Source organism: Sceloporus undulatus, chromosome 2 (assembly GCF_019175285.1).
Source record: "Sceloporus undulatus isolate JIND9_A2432 ecotype Alabama chromosome 2, SceUnd_v1.1, whole genome shotgun sequence".
In the NCBI taxonomy this organism is placed as follows: domain Eukaryota; kingdom Metazoa; phylum Chordata; class Lepidosauria; order Squamata; family Phrynosomatidae; genus Sceloporus; species Sceloporus undulatus.
In genome coordinates, this window is record NC_056523.1 from 52,575,986 (window position 1) to 52,585,025 (window position 9,040).

A 9,040-nucleotide genomic window follows, 5' to 3' on the forward strand; every position below is an offset into this window, starting at 1 on the left:
TTTTTTCAAGGTGCTCCACACTTCACATATGTTCTTCCCTCCTCTTTAATTTCTCAGAACAACCCTGTGAGGTAGGCCAGGAAAAAGAGTGACTGATCTAAACCCACCTATTGAGCTGCATAGCCAAGAGAGGATTTGAACCTGTGTCTCCCCAGTTCTAATCCAACACACTAACCACTGGATTCTACCAGGCTTATTTTGGAGTAGAAGAGCAAAATCTATTATCTGCTACCATTCTGCTAATCTTCTCTGTATCGTTCCAATTTTAGTATATGTGCTGCTGAAGTGAGCACATTATCTGCTACCATTCTAATGGCTTCAAGACTAACACTTGGTTAAAACAAAGAAAAATCTTTAGTAACAAAGGAGAAGGGAAAGGACTGTTACACAGTGCCTTTGAAGACTACACAGAAAGTGCAGTTAGTTTAAAATACAGCTGTAAAATACAGTGATTAAGTGGTCATTGGAAATACATTTCCATAGTGGTAAATGACTTCTTCTGGCTTCTGGTTCATTTTTAGGTACGATTCACATTTGCCGGCAGCAGGGAAGAAACGGGTTTTCCTAAAAGTCATGGGAAATAATCCACTTCTGGAAAAACCGCTCCAAGGTACTTCCGACTGTTAATCCAGTTTACAGTTTGGTACAAAAGTTAGTCTGAATGGCCCCCGAGATGAACGTTTGGGACTCCAAAATGGAAATAAGGAGTATGCTCAAATAGTGGAGTGCCAGCCTGATATCCACCAACCAGAGTGTAACAAGGCATATAAACCAGATTCACAGATGATACAGAGATGTGGTGACAGGAACTATGCCCTTCTTTCAAAGATGCATGGACTGATCTTCTGGCGAATGAGAAGAAAGCCTAATGTTAGAGCATGATATATTGATACATACTTAGGAGCCTTGGTGGTGCAGTGGTTAAATGGAAGTACTGCAGCCACAATGATGTGAGTTCAATCCTGAGGGCTTGACTCAGCCTTCCATCCTTTCATAGATCAGTAAAATGAGTACCCAGCTTGTTGGGGGCAATTGGTTTACATGTTGTAAACCGCTTAGATACTGCTTAGTTCAGTATGAGGAGGTATAGAAATGTAAATGCTAAATGCTATTGCTATACATACTGGCTGAGATCCTACATGGTTGCACATGGAATAAAAGTGCCACATGTGGAACTTTTCTGGTTATAGCTAGACTCTTCTGCAGTCCACTTTACTCTCCATCAGCAATAGACTGGGTGTGGAGGGGGGTGCTTTGGTTGTTGCAGAGGATGGAAAGGAATATTAACTTCTTCAACTACCAATAAAGGAAATATGTAGGCTTAAGGTGAACTTATGCCTGCATATGTCACTAATAGGATACCAGCCATTATGTTTAATCATGTTCTTTACGGGCAAGCACTACTGATATCTTAATAATTAGAGAAGCACTTTTTGAAAATAACAAATTTGTTTACACTTCCCCTTTACTAATTCAAAAGCTATCAAAAGATTTCTTAAGTAGCCTGCTTCCGAGATCTTCTGCTAGAACAGCAACTATGTTTTTTTTTATTAAATACATAGAATCAAAGGACTCAAGCAAATCTTGGAAGAAGCCAACACCCCAAGGATCTTCCATTTATTTGTATGCAGTAAGTCTCGATAGCACATTTAAGTCTCTGCCTGTCTAGCAATCAGTCAGTCCATGTCTCCTTGAAATCAAGTGGTTTTAAATACTCCTGATTGGGGATATGTATAGAACACAGCTTGTAGTGAAAAGCATGCTAAATGTTTTATTCAAAACACTTTGCTCAAATGCAAAGACTCAAATGCTGGAATGAGCTGATGAAAACTAGAGAGGCTGGATGTCTTATGATGTATGTCAACAATTGGTCAGTAATGCTGAGATCCAGAAACTGGTGGCAACTTAATGCCAGCGGCCATGAAGCCAAAACAGATCCTCTAAATACTAGCTTTGAGCCAGAACTCAACAAGGCTCAGAAGGGTGCACAACGTTCCACTAACAGAAGACATCCTGTGCTCTCCAACAGTGGAGAATTGTCTATGCGGGAAGGGGGGGAATTTTCTTAAGTACAAAATACATTGTAGAAATAATCCAGTTGAGACTGCTTTCAGTGCCCTGGCTCAGTGGTAGGGAATCCTAGAAACTGTAGTTTTGTGAGGCAGTTAACCTTCTCTGTCAGAGAGCTCTGGGGCCACAATAAACTACAGTCTCAGGATTCCCAGGGCAGTAAAAGCAGTCTCAGTCTGGATTACTTTTGCAGTGTGTATTGGACCTTCTTGATGAAAGATTTCTGGAGCACTATGCAAATTTGCAAACATCATTAATGTTATGATAATACTTGCAAATAAATATTACAGTTATAAGAGAATTCAAAGACATAGCTGTGCTAATCTGGAAAATCAATATGCAAAGGGATATTGCCACAGTCCTGAACCAGACTACCAGAAGGAACAGATTCTAACCACTCCTTCTTGGCCCATTTATTTGAAAATGATGTGGCCTTGGCATGTTTTCAGGCCATGTTCTGGGCATGTGTCATGAAAACAGCATGCCCCCAACATGGCATGAAACCGCATCATTTTGCCTGTGTGTTTCGGGCCTTTGTCTCTCACATTTCCTCAAGCCAGTGTGTCTTCTCCCTTCCTAGTATTCCACGGAATCTAAATAATGATTTTTTCCATGCTCTGAACAACAACAGAGAAAATATCTATCAGATATTCTTATCTAGCAGTGTACTCCTAAAATTTTCAGAGCATTAGCCCACCATAACACATACACAAATGCACGGAAACAGCAGCACTGCACAGTGTTTACGCCCGGTATGTTAGGATCCACCTGACTGCAGTTCTTTGCACAGCCAGCTACCTGGTCATAAGTTGTGTTGATCTCAGTGATGTTTAATGGATTGAACTCCAATGAAAAATCTTCAGCTAGTTTAAAGACAAAATAGTAATGGAAAACTGCTCATATGAAGTAGGAAGCCCATAAGAAGAAAAGAAAGAAGTATCAGCCCCCAATTGCTTATCTTCCTTGTTCTCTGATTTCCTATAGGCTCATTCTGTCATAAGCAAATGTAAACTTGAAAGCTTCATTACCACCTCATTTACTTGCCAGAGCAAGGAGCTTCCATCAGTTACCCAGTGCTCTGGCAGAAAACATTACTGCTAGCACTCTGGAAAAGAAGCTTCAGAATTGTGACATCCCAGTTTCTTCCTTACCACACCACTGTTCTTGTCCAGTAAAGGGTTGTTCTAAATTATCTTTATGTTCCCTCCATTTCTCTTGTAACATGTGAAGAATTCTGTATAACTATATAACACAATTGCTTTACATTTTACACCTAGGGGGAAGTCAGTCTCTAAAGTAATAAGTAGTATTAATCACAGTTGGCTATGCGTTTGTTCTGTTACATTTTGTAAAGGCATTAGAAGGCAAGTTTATTTATGAAATACATAATGTTCCTAGTGATGAAAGATGGATTTTGAGATCCTGGGGATGGAGATTGGGAGCAGAGGGAGGGCGGGGAGAGAGATTTCAGATTTTGCATGCAATTGTGGAGTTTACTTACAAGTTCATAAATTCCATTGACAGAGTGGCATTTAGGAACTCAAAAGTATCAAGATTGCAACACTAGATTCTATATTTCTTACTAAAATACACAAAGAAAATAAAGCTATGGAGTATGCCTTCTGAATATTGAATCATAAGTGCCACCATCAATCAAATTCAGAAACATTTCCAGTTCTGGATGTATTTATTGTACTTGAAACACAAGACTTTTAACAGACTTACTATAGCTTACAGGGTGGCATTTTGAGATGTGGGTTCAAATCTCTTCCATGAAAGATAAACTGACTATACTGAGAAAAGCACTGGCTATACCACTTTCTGCCATCTGAGTAGTCATGAACACATTGCCAAAAAAGAGGAGATGTAGCATCAAAACTGAAGATTACTAAAGAGAAAGTGTTGTTTCCTTTTCAGAAAATATTGTTTTCTGCATAAAAACGCTGTAGTTTGGAACTATAGCAGTTTGTACAGAAAATAAATCCTTATTTATTCATTTTTGTTTATGTTGTGTGCCTATTGACTTCAAGTCATTTCTGACTTGTGGCAACGCTATGCCAACCCTATCATGGGGTTTTCTTGGCTTGATTTATTCAGAATTTTGCCTTTGCCTTCCTCTTAGGCAGAGAGAGTATCACTTTCCCATGGTCACCAGTGGTTTCCATGACTGGACAGGGAGTCAAATCCTGGTCTCTCACAGTCACAGTCCAAAACTCAGACAACTACATGATACTGGCAGTCATTAATTTAATTATTTAATTTATAGGACCTAAGTCATCCCTCTGTATTGTTGCAGTTGGACAAATCCACCTCCTTGACCTCTCAAAGATCCTTCAACAAATCTGATCAGTCCATGAGGATGCCTGTATCCTTGTGGATCCAGGTGCAAGAACATGGCTATACTGTGCCTGGACACACCTCCCAATCAATAAGTGGCCATTGGTAGCAGAGTCCTGGCACCAAGAGACTGAGGTAATGTCTCAGGGATCAGTGCAGATGGTGGAGCTGAATTCTGCCATCTGGCCTGGCCATCCAATAGTCACAAGGCATACTCCATAGCCTTTTTTCATATGTGTTGTTGAGCAAGAAGACTCTAGTGTGTTGGTGTGCTTGTGCGACCTGAAGCGCACACCGCTGAAGCTTTGTGCCTGGAACACATGCCACAGAAGTCACTGAAGTTCAGTGCAAGCTGGAGAACTCCTTTTCCCACACACAGAAGCTGTAGACATGACAGCATGCTGACTTCTCTCACGGAGGCTTTTAATCATAAAAACTTCTGACACACCATGTACACATCAGAACTCATGCAGATCTCTTGGCATTGACCATGGTGCAGACTGGGGCCATAACCCTCGTTGGCATGCTTGTGCGACCCAAAGTGCACACAGCTGAAGCTTCATGCCTGGAACACATGCCACAAAAGTCACTGAAGTTCAGTGCGGGCTCGAGATCTTCTTCCATATACAGAAGCTGTAGACACAACAACAAGCTGAGTTCACTTAAGGGTTTTAACTGTAGTTCCACTGTTTACAAAATCTTACTCTCTTCGACAGAATGCTTTGCCCATACTATATAAACCACACCACCACACTGGGTATTAAAGCTCCTCCCTTATATATATGTCAAGTGCTGGAGCTTCTAGCCCAACCCTTTACTGGTTTGTAACACTTATTCCCTAACCCCCCCATGTGGCATGACTTTGCACTTGGTGACTTTATGTCCTGCCTGTGTGTCATAAGCTTCCTATGACACAGCAGTCTTCAAATGCAGACTTATCATGGCTTCTGCTTGAACCAGAGCAAATCTCAGCTTTGTCCCATATTGTTATATCTGGGACATTTTCCTTGGATACTGCCATCCTGACACAGTGTTGCAATCTTGACACTCTTGGCTTCCTAAATACTACTTGGTTAACTCCACAATTGCATGCCAAATCTAAATCTTCTGCATTTATGTTTTTACATTGGATTTGAATTGGACCAGATGCCTTCAGATTCCACATGTGAAGAATATTCTAAAAAAATATTTCAAACCTGATGAGAGAATGCTTCTGTGATGAAACAGTCTGCCAGGAACATAACATCCTCTCTAAGAGTTCTCTCCATCAATATGAGAAAAAGACCAGGAGTGTTTTTTCCCTTTCAGAATTTCTGTCATTAGTCCCAAAATGTCTCTATGAATAAAACTATCTTTTCCCTTTGTGAACCAAAGGATACATACACAACAAGCACTGAAAGACTGATTGATTTGTTTTGAAGCATTGTGTTTTTAAAAATCAATGTATCAAAGCAGCAGCTATTGTGTCTCACTCTGTGGAGTTGCCCCTAGAAAGAAAGGCTGGACACCAAAATTATGGGACAAATGTGAATGGCCATAAGATTATTAAATAGCATATTATCCACAAACCAAAATACTTTTCAATCAAAGAAAGGAAGAGTGCAATAAGCAGTCCAGACCAATGCAGGATAGGAAGCAATTACAGAGTCTGGTAAATGATAACTAATGCTTACTGATAATCACCAATCTGAGAAGCTGTTGGAACAATGTTGTTGTGACAGCACTGCAGATGTCTGAAACTGCAAGTTAGCTCCCCCACTCCTGGTCAGCTATTCTAAGTTCTCAGAGCTTCCCTTTCCAAATTCATACAGCACTCTGCATTCTCCTCCCTTCCGCCATACCCACCATCATCCAGACAACATCATTGTAAGCCAGAGAGCAAGTAAACTTAAGGCAGCACAGTGTGGACCTATCATAGACCACATGAAGTGAGTGAAACCCAAGGAAAAGTGAGAAATATATTCTCTAAAAAATACCCTTCCTTCTTGGCCCCTGGTGAAGAGAGTAAGCTTGTGGAATTATTTGAGATGCATAGGTGCTTTACAGACCGCCCGTTTGGGGCGGCCTGTAGGTGCTGCTTTTCCCACCAGATCGGGGCCTCAGCTTCCAGAGCGGCAGCCTCCGAGGCCCAATCCGCCTCTTTCCAGGCCGTGGGGAAGCGGCAAAAGGGGTGTCCTTGGGGCTGCATGCCTCAAGGACACACAATGGCGGTGTCTAAAGGCTGCGAAGGAGCTCCATTTTGGAGCTCCATTTCAGAGCTCCTTCTTGCGCCATGGAAAGGGCATCACAACCACGCCGGCCCATTTGGAGGCGGCGCGTTCGTGACATCATAATGGCGCCCCCTGTGTGGAATGGACACCGCCATTTTTTACTTCCTAGGGACGTACTAGGGTTAGGTGTGTGCGTAAGGCACGCACTTTGCCTAACCCTAGTACGTCCCCAGGATGTACTTTACGCCCGTCTATAATGGGCCATAAAAACATTTTAATGCTGACGATTCAGCTGAAAATGGTCACCCAGAAAGCCAGCAAGCCCACACATGGAGGCCAACTGAAATCCCAGGCAAATCTTGTGACCTGTGAGATTGCAAGCCTTCCCATGATATCTCAGCCAAGATCACACAATAAGTGTTGTGATGGTCAAGATTCCTAGCTATTGTGAGATTTCTTCCTAAGCATACAACCAAGCAGTCACTTGGCCAGATTTGGCAGCAATGATGCCAGCCTTCCCCTTGGCACAATGTGTCTCACCCCTATGATGGCATCAGGAATGAGATTTTATGTGGTGTGGATAATTTGCAAAAACTTCATTTCACGGTCTCACAAGCAAAAAGAAAAAAATCACAATATCTCCTTCTCACAGGCAGCGTATCTTAAATTTCTCATTTGTTTCATTAAAAAATCTAGGTTTCTTGTGTTTTTGCAAAACTAGGGCAGAGCTCTTAAGTCATGGTGGCAATACATAAAGCATATAGCTGCATCAGGCATGGCTCCCTGTGCTCCTCATAATTTGTTTTAACATTGGCAGTTTAGGTCTGTGCCACAGTCTGCTCCTCATCTTGTTATTTTTAGAAAGAATGGATCGTTTCTATCTTCTGCTTCCAATTATGTAGTCTATCTGATTTCTGTGTTGGCCATTTGGTAAGAGAGTCAGCATAGAAGGCAGAGCTGAAATTTGCCATCGAGCCTGACCATGAAAATGCACATTCAGGCAAAATCTAGACTTAAGACTGCATATCACTAACAGAATTTCAGCCTAGTTCTTGCTTTTTTAGTGCCACCAGGTTTAAGGAATTGCCACGTTTAGCTTATAAGTAGCTATCCAGGTGATCTTCCTATGTTCTTCCCTGGATACTATATAGATATTTTATCTGTCTGAAGACACTGAATTCTGAAATTCTTAATCCATGGCCTTTTGCCAGAATCTAAATGGGAATTTTTAAACTAAACAAAAATTGAGATAAGGAGATGAGATCAGAAGGGAGAGTGAAGGAGAAAAGAGGAAAGGGATTTGGATATGCTATATGGGAAATGGAATTTTCAAAAATTCATGCTGCTGTTTACTTCTCTCCCAAATTAAAAATGTTAAAGGGTGCGAGAAAGAATGTAAAACAGTAGATGGCATTTTTCAGTTATATTCTGACTAGGCTTTTAGCACAGCTATGCAACTTACATTTCAGTTGCAGTACAGTGCACCTGTGTCGTACACGGGTGTGCTTTATGCGGCTTTCAGCATATGCTGAAAGCTGCACGGGGAGAAGGGGCAGTGCGTACCATAGGGACGAATGGGGCGTATACCATGCCGCATGTGCGCCGCCACACCACCACATGCACGAGTCCCATTCATTTAAATGGGGCTCGAGCATAGGTAGTATTTGCTTTAAGTGGGGGGGGGGGGGGTTGGTTGGAATGGATCCCCCACGTAAAGTAAGGGTGCACTGTATAACATAAATGTAATGGTTAATTTCCCCATCCTAACACAAATGCAATTGAATTATATGGACAATTAATTTATGAACAATTAACTAAATGATCACCCCTTTTCTATTAAGTTTGCAGTCTCTGAGTAAGGCAAATGGCTACCCTACTCAGGCATCCACATTCATCAGCCATCCTTTGGGCACCTGCCACTTCTGTCACAAATGAATAACAGGTTATTGTGATAATGAAAATTACAAAATGGTATATATATATCACATGATCTCAGCCTCAGGAGAAGGCAATGACCAACCTCCTCTAAACAAATCTTGCCAAGAAAACCCCATGAAGGGTTGCTATAAGTCAGAAATGACTTGATGGCACATAACAACAACAACAAATATACACTTCACCACCACTCAGTATACACACAATATTGAAAAATGGGGGGGGGTCTAATGGGGGGTTATATATTATATTCTTTTTCTAGGGTTTTCATTATCTGTATGAACTACAAGAGGTGTCTGAATCATAGCATGGAGGTCTCTAGGTTTTTTTATTTGACCTGTTTTAGCACTGGTTCAGAAAAGGGCCTAGAGATCTCTGTGTTCCATATTCCTTTATCAGGATGGATTCAACTCTCTAACCAAACAGAAGTATGGAAGGTGAGCCTGACAGAGAAGGCTTTTTCTGAAATGGCAACCGGAACCTGGAAT

General features: G+C 41.4%; 1 pseudogene; it reads right to left on the reverse strand.

Moving 5' to 3' along the window:
• Positions 1-237: 237 nt before the first annotated feature.
• On the reverse strand, positions 238-293 carry LOC121924543 (annotated as a pseudogene).
• Between the last annotated feature and the right edge of the window lie 8,747 nt (positions 294-9,040).